Genomic DNA, 13429 nt, shown 5'->3' on the forward strand with positions numbered 1-13429 from the left:
ATGGCCTAATCGGCCATCATTGGGAAGAGAGGCCCCTTGGTCTTGCAAACTTTATATGACCCAGCACAGGGGAAGGCCAGGGCCAAGAAGTGGGAATGGGTGGGTAGGGGAGCAGGGGCAGGGGCAGGGGAGAGGTATAGGGAACTTTCGGGATAGCATTTGAAATGTAAATAAAGAAAATAATAATAATAAATAAAAAAAACTCACTGCAACAAGGACCCATGACCTACCTAGCCATAGGTTCTTGCAATCACAACACCAAATTAGGAAGCAGAAAATATACTCAGAACCAAGAAAGCATAGAAGCAGGTGTCTGGTGAGGCACATGCACATGGGTGAGGGGTGGCATGCATCAGTACACACATCCAAAGGTCAGAGCAGGATGTAAGATGTCTTCCTTTATTCTTCACCTTAGTCCCTTGAGACAGGGTTTCTCGCTGAACTGGAAGCTAACCAGTTAGCTCCTGATATCTGCCAGTCTCCTCTCCCTAATGTTGGGGTTGCCCTTTAAGCCATGCTCCATGCTGGAGATTTGAACTCAGGTCCTCGGGCACTCTTAGCCACTGAGCCACCTTCCTACCGCAGCAATAGTTTTACACATGTCTTTTTCCCTCCCTCTGGCAAATGTATTTTCCACAGCTTCCCAGAAAATCAGGTCTTCTACTTTAATGAGTAGATTGGAGACTCCCTAGATCTTGGGGCCCTGGGAACAGCTCAAGGAGGAAGAAATACCTATGAATGTAGGGAAATTAGATAAAAAGCTAGAAACTAGATTATTCAAACTAAGCACTTTTCTTCCTGACCTGCTCCAAAAACCAATAGTTAGGCTACTGAAGCACAGACAAATCAAAAAAAAAGAGTCCATTTAGGGCAAAGGACTGACCAGAAGAAAATTCTGCAGATTTTGACACTTCGGGAGTGCTAATGAAGTGACTGGGTTCCATCAGTCATCCCAGGGTAACAATTATTGCAAAGCTTCTCCCCTGAGCATAAAACAGTTTGGTTTAACCTTTGATATCTCACTTTTAAATATTACCAAACAGCCAAAGATGACTCCACACTGCAGTGGAAATCTGACAGCAAAATTGGAAACAAAAACAAAGAATAGAAACAGACAATTCAGAGAGCAGAACAAAGTTCTAGAGAAAGGATAACTAACGTTTATAGACGGGTAACAGCAAACCCCACACAAACAAGAAAATAAAGCTCTTGAAAATTACATACTTGATAGCAGCAATGATATATTCATAAACCAAAGGGTCAAAGAAATGGAAGAAAAGGAAATTGATACTAAAATGTTTTCACTTGCTCAGATTAGATTCTTAATATAGTAGAGCCTTGTGGGTCTTATTCAGAAGATTAAACTATCAGTGAACCTTGTTCATGAGAGTCCTTCTCACTGCAAAACAACTTACACGATTGTTTTATTAAAGTGTGAATCACAAAGTTTATCACACATTATCTTATGACAGCAAACTTTGATCCGCACACCACAAGGAACTCACTCAGCGTATATGATAAGTGATGTGATTGCATTGCATTCAACATGGCAAACTCTTTTTTTTTCCAAATTTTTTATTAGGTATTTTCTTCATTTACATTTGAAATGCTATCCCGAAAGTTCCCTATAACCTCCTCCCACCTTGCTCCCCTACCCACTTCTTAGCCCTGGTGTTCCCCTGTACTGGGGCATATAAAGTTTGCACGACCAAAGGGCCTCTCTTCCCAATGATGGCCGACTAGGCCATCTTCTGCTACATATGCAGCTAGAGACACAAGCTCTGGGGGTACTGGTTAGTTCCTATTGTTGTTCCACCTATAGGGTTGCAGACCCCTTCAGCAATTTGGGTACTTTCTCTAGATCCTCCATTGGGGGCCCTGTGTTCCATCCAAAAGCACAGCCTCACAAGAGACAGCTATATCAGGGTCATTTCAGCAAAATTTGGCTGGCATATGCAATAGTGTCTGCGTTTGGTGGCTGATTATGGGATGGATCCCCAGGTGTGGCAGTCTCTGGATGGTCCATCCTTTCGTCTCAGCTCCAAACTTTGTCTCTGTAACTCCTTCCATTGGTATTTTATTCCCCATTCTCTTGAGGGATAAAGTATCCACACTTTGTTCTTCCTTCTTCTTGAGTTTCATGTGTTTTGCATATTGTATCTTGGGTATTCTAAATTTCTGGGCTAATATCCACTTACCTGTGAGTGCATATCATGTGAGTTCTTTTGTGATTGGGTTACATCACTCAGGATGATACCCTCCAAATCCATCCATTTGCCTAGGAACTTCATAAATTCGGTATTCCTCAGTTGAGAATTCTTTGTTTAGCTCTGTGCCCCATTTTTTAATGGGGTTATTTGATTTTCTGGACTCCATCTTCTTGAGTTCTTTATATTTATATTGGATATTAGTCCACTATCTGATTTAGAATTGGTAAAAATCCTTTCCCAATCTGTTGGTGGCGTTTTTGTCTTATTGACAGTGTCTTTTGAACATCGCAAACTCTTGATGACTCTCCAAAAGCTATCCAAATGAGCTAGTCTCAATAACTACAGTGTGGACCAGTCTCAGGTCATACTTAAGAATCTGGTTTCTAAAAACATTCAGAAAGTTCCCTTTGGCCTTGTATACAATTTTAAAAAGACCTGCTGTGCCAAAACAAAGAATAAACTTAACTTTTTTTTAAAAATGCAGTTTTCCACATAGAACATAAACAATATGTTTAATATAGCCCTTGAGTCTTTTTTGGGCATTTCCACTCAGACTGCTGATGTAAAATTAAGCATTTAATCCCCACATATTTAAATACATAGAAAAAAATATACAGAATAATTGTGACCATTATATCAGACACGTGTCCTGAAGTGCCTGCTGCTTCCTCTGGAGTCCTTTGTCCCCATTTTCTGGAGGAGCCAATCAGTTGTCCTAAGAGCTACATACAACTTCCAAGTTCCAATAGCAGCTGGCTTACTGGCCTCTCCAGCCTTCAGCTTATGGGCCCCATGTGACCACAGGCAGCCACAAGCAGCTAAGAATGCAGCCCAGCACAGGACTATAAACTTACTGAGACGCTTCCCCTGTGTTTGCTAGAAGAAAGGAACTAATGAATGGCGAGATTAAAACCCAAAGCAAAAGGATGCATGTATTAGATTACTTAATTAAACACAGTGTAGGTAACTTCATTTGTTTATGTTGCTTTCCCACAAACGAAGGGATTTGAACAGGGAAGCCCTCTGTGACATTTGTCTTCTGTTGATTGCATATAATTGAAACAGATGCTGTACTTGGCCATCACAACCACAGGATGACCATGAAACAGCTGATAGGGAAGTTATTCCAATGTCTCGTGCAGGCCTATTCAGACCTTCACATTGGTCAGCAGTTTAAATAAACAAGATAAGGAAAAGATCAACACTTTCTTCCTGAACCTTGCAGTAAAAGGTCATCAGTACTATTGATGACAAGGTCAAAGTTCATTGTATTCTCTGCTCTCAATATAAGTTTCTGGTCCCCCCCACCACCACCACCTCAGCTTTTCTGGAGTCTTGGAAGTTCTAGAACTTGGGAGTTAAAAGTACAAACTCTAGAACTAGGAGGCCAGGATCCCAATCCCTGTTCCAAGGACTCTAGTTCAGCCATGGACCGGACAGGCCATACCTCTGGGCCTCGATAATTTATCTGACACCATGTAACAAGCCTAAATCAACAGGAACCGAAATGTAGGATTTACACTTTGACGCCAAGTGACTACAAGCATAGAGGTCACATCTATGACTACCATGTCATAGCCACGTAGCCACCAGGTACACACTCTTGCTCTGTTATCCACCCCTTCCCTGCACCCTGTGTGTGTTCGACGTTACAGCCCAAGATGGCGCCAGGAGTGCCACCCACTTCACCCAGGTCCCAGGTCCCAGGGTGATAGAAAGGACTTAAATGTGGGTTTCTGATTCCTTCAGGTGCTCAAATACCACATACTAAATAATTTCCTGTCCTTCCTTTCTTCCTTCCTTCCTTCCTTCCTTCCTTCCTTCCTTCCTTCTGTCCCTCTTTCCTTCCTTTCCTCCTTTTTTCCCTTTCCCACTCCCTCTCTTCCTTCCTCTTTTGTTTTTCTTTCATTTGTTAACACATTTCTCAGAGGCTACAGGCCCCACAGTCCAACAATCTAGGATCACTTACACAAAAATCTCAAATTAGAATCAGAGACCAGATGGCCTACTTTACCATATAGGAAATCCAAGCAATCTCTACCCAGGCCGGCTTGAGTGTTGGCATCCAGGAGTCACCGAACAGACCACTCTCAGTCAAGCAGACCCTGGGACTTGATCGGTCAAGCATGACTACGACCTTGACTGTTTCCCAGGGAAAGCTTAGAATGGCAAAACCCACAAGAGCTCACGGCAACCATAAAAGCTCAGACACATGTACTAGAAGTACTGCCAGGCCGTTGTGGTGGTTGGTTGGAGTCCAAGCTTATAGTAGCTAATGATACAAAGCTATCTGTTGCTATTGGCTCTAAAGGAGGAGGAGGGTCTGGGGAATTTCAAAGAACACCAAAGCATAGAACTTAACAGGATATGCCTTTAATGGTTAATTTGGGCATGAGAAAGTTCCTCTGTAACAATGTAACTTGGCTGGCTAGAGGCCTAAAACAAAATGGCTACAGTAAAGGCAACGGCTACCCCCGTCTTAACAAGAGTACTTTCACAAGAAAATCCTTCTGCTTTAACCTTCACAGGACAAGTATCTTTTAAACAATCAACTGTTTTTCTATTTCTTCCCTTTCCTGTCTACAAAACCAACCTCTTGTGTTCGGTATCTCAGAATAAAACAGGGCTCCTATAAAAGTGGACCCCAAGGAGTTCAAATTTCCTCGGGAGTCCTGGAGCCTAAAGGCACAGCCAGAGGGCTTTCACCCAGTGCTGACCATCTGTCCCATGGCTAACTCAGCATATCCAGATTGGCCATCTCTTCCACAAGGTTGATATACTGCCACAGAGAAGGTAGAGAGAAGAAACTGAGAGCCTTTCTCTTTCTCTGGTTTGACTAAATTGTAAATCAACCCAAATTTCTTCATCAGCTCCACTCCTAACTTCTTTGAAATTCAAGGAAATTAAGGCTGTGAATTTAGGAATCTGTGTGTTCAGTGCAGAGATTTAAAAGGCCAGAAGTAAAGGCAACAGTTTAGCAGGTAGGTGGTTGGCTACCTGGAGCCTCATCCTTATGACTATTTTAAAATGCTTGAAAAACGAACATTGAAATGTTAAAACCTAACTCCTAGTGACTGTTGGTACCTTAAGGCAAATGCCTTGTCTCAACAAAACAAAGCAAAACAAAAAAAAAACAAACCAAAAGAAAACAAAATCCCATTGGAGTTGAAAGACTTACTTAAGGAATTTACCCTTTTACCCTTCTGCCATGCGCTCCACGACAGTGGCTGGAATGAGCACAACCACCTTCAAGAACTCTTGTGCTTTTGGATACTCTGTGAGATGGCGCAATGGCCACGGAACAGGTTTCACTGCCTAAGCAACGGACACTTAGTGCATTTCTTGGGAATACAGTGCACTTACTGTGCACCTAGTCATGCACAGGTCAATGATGCTACCGAACCACAAATGTCCGATTCACACGGCACTAATGGAAACTAATCATTGCACCACAGCGCAAGAGAAACAGCACTGCAGCGTATGGAGAGAAGACCTGAGGTTGGTAGCTGCTTAGGTCCCTGGGCCGCATGCCTCTGATATTCAGTCTGTGATAGCAAATTCAGCATGTCCTTTGTTTGTTTTCATTCTTTATATTTTTTCTGGGGCTATCTTGTGTGATTCAGCTCACATGTTACCCCAGGTAGGGTCCTTGACACTAACCTGAAGGCAAGGGTTCCCCTGAGTGTGTCCATTTAAAGGGACTTCCACATTACCACTTGTTTTTTGTTTGTTTGTTCGTTTGTTTGTTTGTTTTTAGTCTCGATTTTTTTTTAATTTTGTTTTGTTGTGTTGTTTGGCTTTTGAATTTTTCTTTGTTCCTCCTACCCCCTCCTCTCCTCCTCCTCCCCCTTCTTCAGTTTTCCCCATTTATTGAAAATAGTTTCTTTTTTCATACAATACATTCTGACTATGGTTTCCCCTCCCTCTACTCTTTCCAGTTCCCTCTCCCTCCAAATCCACTCCCTTTCTGTCTCTCAATAGGAAAGAACAAATTTCTAAGAGATAACAACCAAACATGACAAATAATATATAAGATGAAGCAAAAAATTATCATGTCAAACTTAGACAATGATAACTCAAAAGGAGAAGACTCCCAAGAGCTAGTACATGAGTCAGAGACCCATTCGCTTTCATATTCTGGCGTCTTATAAAAACACTAAACTATCAGCTATAATATAAACATATATAATTTTGCATATTTATATTACATAACAATATACTATATTGTATATCATATAATTGTATATTATATTGTATAATATACAACATATACGTGTGTGTGTGTGTGTGTGTGTGTGGTGACAATTTTGGTTTCTTTAAAAAAAAACACAGGAATATTTATAAAAATGTGCTTTCATTTTAATCCCAGGAGTAGGGATGCGGGGCTGCTTCAGACTGCCCACAGCAGCTAAGCAGTGGATGATTTGCCTCATGCTGTAACAGAGTCATGGTCTGGCCAGCAGCAGATAGATGCTACAAGTGTATGATGTTTGTAATTCTGGGAAATTTTCAGAGGTTATATAAATGAAGTGAGGGGTGGTGGTGGTGGTTGCTGGTGACTTAGGGAGGTTGATGTTTGGTTTGCTAGTAGTCGTGGTCAAAGAAGAAACAAAAGGAAAGAAATTAGATTCAGTGATCTCTCTTTTTCTCCCTCTATCCTTCTTTCTCTTCTATCTAGTGATGGGGGTTAAACCAGGGGATAAAGAGTGGGAAAAAAAACCTACAAAGTAGCAAAACCAGAGACTCAAAGGCTATAATATAGACACAGAGGACCTGGCATAACCTGGGCTTACTGCTTCAGTCTCTGTGATCTCATATATGCCTTGCTTAGTTGATTCAGAAGGCTTTGGTCTTCTGGTGTCCTCTAGCCCCTTGGCTCTTACAATCTTTCTGCCTCCTTTTCTGCAGCATCCCCTGAACTCTCAGGAAAAGGATGGAGACCTCCAATTTACTTAGAGTCTTTCTCCATATAATGTCTAGCTGTGGATGTTTGCATCTGTTCCCATCTGCTGCCAGAAGCCTCTCTGATGATGACTGGATAAGGCACTGATCTAATGACTGTAGCAGAACATCGTTAGAAATCACTTTATTGCTTTTCTTTAAAGATCAGTAGTCTTTGATGTTACCCTAGGTGTCTGAGCTATCTAGTCTCCAGTTCTTGGTTACCCAAGCAGTGTCAGTTACAGATTCTTCCCCATAGAGTGGGCCTTACGTCAAATCAGATATTGGTTGGCTACCCCCATATGTTCTGTGCCATCACTGTTCAAGCATATTTTATAGGCAGGACATAAAGTAGATCAAAGGTTTTGTGACTGGGTTGGCATCCATGTTTCTCTTTCAGTAGCCAGCAGAGTACCTTCCCACAGCAAAGAGACTAAAAGGTAGGGGCGAAGGTTCCATGTACGTACCAACTTGATTTAAAGTGAATTGTGTTCAGTGAATTGGGTGGGTGTTGTCCTCAGCAATGGGTCCACCTCTATCAGTTTGCAGAGAACAACACTTTGCCTTAGCAATAGCATGGGTTGTTTGGAGATGTCTATGGGACTCTTTTGGCCATCAACCCAATTGAATTCAATCCTCACCTGGCTACAAGAGGTGGCCAGTTGAAACTCTGTGTCCTCGATTTCTAGGAGTCTTCAAGTTTCCACTGCACCAGGGTTTCACGCCACCCCCAAATGTCCCTCAGTTCCAGCTGACTCTCCTCAAACTCTCTCCCTCCACCGAATCTTCCCCAACCCCATTTCCCACCTCGTTTCCATCCCCACCCTCCCCTAGCCCACCCATAAATTCCACTCTATTTCTCCCTCCTTTTTACCTAACCTCTTTGAGTCTATGGATTGTTACTTTGTTATCATTTCTTTAACTGCTAATATCCATATGTAAGTGAATAAACATCATTTTTGTCTTTCTGACTCTAGGTTACCTCATTCAGGATGATTTTGTTTTTTTAGTTCCATCCATTAGTCTGTAAATTTTATGACACCACGTTTTAAAAACAGGCAAACAGTACTCCAGTGTGTAAATTACCACATTGTCTTTATTCTTTCTTCAGTTGAGAGACATCTAGGTGGCTTCCAGCTTCTGGATATTATGAGTGAAGTCACAATGGACATGGTTGAACAAGTATCCTTGTGGTAGGATGGAACATCCTTTTGTGAATATGCCCAACAGTGGTATAGCTGAGTCTTGAAGTAGATCAATTGCCAACTTTCTGTTGAACTACCATATTGGTTTCCATAGTGGCTGCAAAAGTTTTCATTCCCACCAGCAATGGATGAGTGTTCATTCCTCTCACTCCACATCCTCTCCAGCATGAGCTGTTCCTTGTGTTTTCGATTATAGCCATTCTGACAGATGTGAAATGGAATCTAGAAGCCTTCTAATTTGCATTTTTCCGATGGTTAGGGTTGTCTTCCCTGCTGTAAAGAAACAGCAAGGTCATGACAACTCTTATAAAGGAAAACGTTTGATTGGGACTGGCTTCCAGTTTCAGATGTTCAGTCCATGATCATCATGGCAGGAAGCATGCAGACAGAATTGGTGCTGGAGGAGCTGAAAGTTCTTCATCTTGATCCAAAAAGCAGCAGGAGGGGACTGCCTTCCACGGGCAGCTAGGAGGAGGCTCTGATTCCACATTAGGTGAAGCTTGAACATAAGAGACCTCAAAGCCTGCCTACACAGTGACACACTTCTTCCCAACAAGGCCACATCAACTCCAGTAAGGCCACACCTCCTAATAGTGCCACACCATGTGGCCAAGCATCGTAATACATGAATCTATGGGGGCCGAGCCCATCAAACCACCACACATGTTGACCATTTCTTCAAGTGTTCCTCAGCCATTTGAGTTTCCTCTACTGAGACATCTCTGTTTAGATCTGTACTCCATTTTAAAATTAGATTGGTTTTATATAACTAGTTTCTTGGGGTCTTTATGTTTTTTGGACATTAGTCCTCTATTAGATGTGGTGATAGTAAAAATCTTTTCCTATTCTGTAGGCTGCTGTTTTATCCAACTGACAGTATCCCTCACCTTTCAGAAGCTTTTCAATTTCGTGAAGTTCCATTTATAAATTGTTGATTTTAATGCCTGTGCTCTCTGTGTCCTGTTCAGAAAGTCATTTCCTGTGCCAATGCATTCAAGTTTATGCCCCACTTTCTCTTTGATCAGATCCAGTGTGTCTGTTTTATGTTGAGAGCTTTGATCCAATGAGACGAGTTTTGTGCAGGGTGCTATGCGTGGATCTATTTGATTATTCTGTATGAAGACATCTAGTTTGACCAGAGCTATTTGTTGAAGATGCTTTTTTTCCCCAGTATTTCTGACTTCTTTGTTAAAAATTAAGTGCTCATATGTGTATGGATTTATGTCAGAGTCTTCAATTTGATTCCATTGATCAATGTGACTGATTTTATGACAATGCCATGTAGTTTTTATTGCTATAACTGTAGTAGAACTTGAAATCAGGAATGGTGAGACCTCCGACATTCTTTTACTATTCACGATTGATTTAGCTATTCTGTGTTATTTTGGTTTTCCATATGAAACTGAAAATTGTCCTTTCAGTGTCTGTAAAGAATTGTGTTGGAATATTTATGGGGATCGTATTGGATCAGTAGTTGCATTTGGTAAAATGGTCATGTTTACTATGTTAATCCTACAAGTCCCTGAGCATGGGAGATATTTTCATCATCTGATATCTTCTTCAATTTCTTTCTTCAAAGACTTGAAGTTTTGTCATACAAGTCCTTTTCTTGCTTGGTTAATATTACCCCAAAATATTTTTCTGTTATTAGAGGCTGCTGTGAAAAGTGGTGTTTCCCTGATTTCTTTCTCAGTCTATTTGTTATTTGTATACAGGAGGACTACTAATTTTTTCGAGTTAAGTCTTGTATCCAGCCACTCTGCTGAAGGTGTTGCGTTTATCAGATGCAGAAGTTCCCTGGTAGAACTTTTGGGGTCGCTTATATATACTATCACATCCTCTGCAAATAACAAGACTTTTGACTTCTTCTTTTCTGATTTGTATCCCCCTGATCTCCCTCAGTTTCCTTATTGCTCTAGCTAAAGCTTCAAGTATTATGTTGAGTAGGTATGGAGAGAGTGGACAACCGTGTCTTGTTCCTGATTTTGGTGGAATTGCTTTGAGTTTTTTTCCATTTAAGTTGATGTTAGCTATGGGCTTGTTGTAAACTGTCTTTATTAGATTGAGGTATGTCCCTTTTATCCCTAATCTCTCCAAGACTTTTATCATGAAGCAGGTCTTTAAGCTGGGATTCTTCTCTTTCTTCTACACTTATTATTCTTAGGTTTGGCCCTTTCATAGTGTCCCGGATTTCCTAGATATTTTGTGTCAGAAGTTTTTTAGATTTAGCATTTTCTTTGACTGATGTATCCTGTCTTCAACACTTGAACTTCTCTCTTCCATCTCTTGTATTCTCTTGGTGAAGCTTGCCTCTGTAGTTCCTGTTTGAATTCCTACATTTTTCACTCCTAGCATTCCCTCAGTTTGTGTTGTTTATTGATTCTATTTCCGTTTTCATGTCTTGAACAATTCTATTAATTTATTCCACTTTTTTGTGTTTTCTGGAATTTCTTTAAGGGATTCAGTTCTTTCCTCTTTAAAGATGACCTTAAGGACCGAAAACATCTTTATATAGTTTATTTTAAGGTCTTTTGTTTGTGCACAGCTGGGCTGTAGTGGAGACATATTGCCCCAGATATTTTTTACTGTGTTTTTATGCTGGCATCTAGGCATCTGGGTTTAGGAGGATAACAGATCTAGGTACTGATTTCTGGTTTTATTGGGTGGGTGTTTTTGTTTCTTGGTTTCTGTTTCCTTTCTGTAGTTTTGGAGAGTGTGAAGGCTGTGTGTTGCCTGATTTCCTGGCCTGCTCAGCTGGTGTGTTCACAGGAAATACCTGCTCATAAGGATCCTGGGATGACTTGGGGAAGGAAGGTTAAGAGAAAAGGTCTTTATGATCTGTTGGGGATGGGGTCAAGAGGAAAGGGAGCTCAATACAGAGCTGGGGATGAGACTAGGGGACTGGAACTTAGGAACAGTAAGAAAAGGGTGGGTCTGCCTTCAGCCTCCTTGTTGCCCTGTGCAACCTGGCTCATGGGTTAGCAGAGGGTGCCTGCCAGGTTTGGGGTCTGGGATAAATCAAGAAGAATGTGTAGTGAGTTTAGAAAGAGAAGATATGTGGGATCCACGGGAGATGGGAGCAAGAGGCCAGGAAAGGCTGCCGCTGGGGCTCTGCTGAGGAGCTGGGATGAGACTGCTGGCTTCTGGTTCTCGATGCTGAAGATTAAAACGGGGGCCTTGGGGGATACTAGTCAAGTGCTCTATCGATAAGCTTCATCTCCAGCTCTCTCATCTCCACTTGGATGTCTAACGGAGTTTGATATTCCTAATCTGCTCACTCACATCATTAAATAAATATTTCTAAATGACTGGATGAGTGGACAGATGGGGTGGGAACACCCATTGGAGGTGGCAGTGGACTTGCATTCCTTCCTCTGACCTAGAACCACAAAACTCCCCTTACTGCACTTATTTAGAAAGTATAGTCCTATTTGGATTTTTTTTTAAGCTTCTATTACTGGAAGGTAATAGGAAAGATCAAGATGAGGGTTACAATTCACAGACTCGGAACCTTTTGGCGTGTATGAGTGACAATAACTATCCACTTGTGATCTCTCCACTATTGGTCTTTCTTTATCCTGGACACCAATACACATCGTCTCTCTGTGGTGATAAGTTATTACGAAAAGCTTTCTTACATTTTGAAACTGAAACTTTTGCTGGACCCCACAGCCAAGTTAGCACAACTTGAAAGTTTTTAAGACTTCAGAATTATGTCCTATTGTATAATCAGCCTCTTTGTTTAACCTGCCTTTCAGAAACCAATAAAAGAATTAACCTTCCTTGTGTTGGATTTGTCATGTGATCTCTAGTACAAGGAAAGCTAATACATACCTTTGATGGAAGTTATTTAATCTTCCATGCCCCTGACCCAGATAGCAATGTACATTGTGTGCTATGATAATCATTTGCTGAAAACATTAAAGAGGTCAAAAGTGACCTTATAAAACAAATAAATTTTGAAAGCAACATGGATATAGGCTGTAAGAGTTTGTTTTATTATCCTTTCTTTTCTGAAGGCTCCTGGGTCAGGTGGAATCAGCAAAGCTGAGTTCCTTGTAAAACTGTTAAAGATTCCTGTAAAGCATCCCCCATCCCTTCCCCCCATGTGATGCTTTCTGTGCTGCTCATTAACAGAGAGAGCTAAGAGCTTTGTTAGGGACAAGTTCACAAGGCAGCATGAGGTGGACACAGATTCAGACTCCTAACAACAAACAGGTTGCAGACAAGCCAGGAAACACGAGCAGCCATAGATACTTGGAAGACACAGGGAGAGAAGCTGGGCGGTCAAACTTAAGCTCACTCTTGGTCAAATTACCCCAAGGGGGAAGTGCTTTGGTTTCTTTCCTTAAGCCGACCAGGACACATTTTGGTGCCTCTGCTTTAATGTGTTTAACTGATGCATCTATTAAAACATAGCTTTCCCTGCAGCTTCTGTGAAGATCATTCCTGGCTCCCTGCTGGCTCCCTCACCCACAATAAACTTGACTTCTTGCCTTTTAAGGTTCTCTTTAAACCAGAGACTTTGTCTTTGTGTCTTCTTTTTTATTAGGAGCAGGCTGATGTCCCCACCCCATGCCAAGCGTATACTCTTCCTGATCCCAATGTCCCTTTAATTATCTTTCTACTTCTCATGCAGTTTATTATCAGGAAACCACACTGGCAGCTAGCCTGGTCTTTAATTAAATGCTGCGACCTCAACTGGACTTTGATCATACTTTCATAAATATTTATGAGCACCTTGTTTGTATAGGCCCTAGATATGGACTAAATGCAGATTTTGGCATGAATACACAGAAGTGAAAGCCATGCCCCCCCCCAACACACACACACACACAAAGAGCAGGATACAGGTGACTAGCAATTTGAGACAGGTTGCTTTGGGAGTAGAAGACATAAAACCCACAGTGGGACAGTCTGGAGACATTTCTTGTGGAAGAAATGACATTAAACAAAATAAAGAAGGCAGAAGGAACCAGAGCTTCTTAGTTAGTAACTTTTTTTTTAATCACCATGACAAAACTTTCTGAAGCTGTCAAGTTAAAGAGAGGAAAGACTTACTTTAGTTCCTAG

The sequence above is a fragment of the Mus pahari genome, chromosome 13 (assembly GCF_900095145.1).
Source record: "Mus pahari chromosome 13, PAHARI_EIJ_v1.1, whole genome shotgun sequence".
In the NCBI taxonomy this organism is placed as follows: Eukaryota; Metazoa; Chordata; class Mammalia; order Rodentia; family Muridae; genus Mus; species Mus pahari.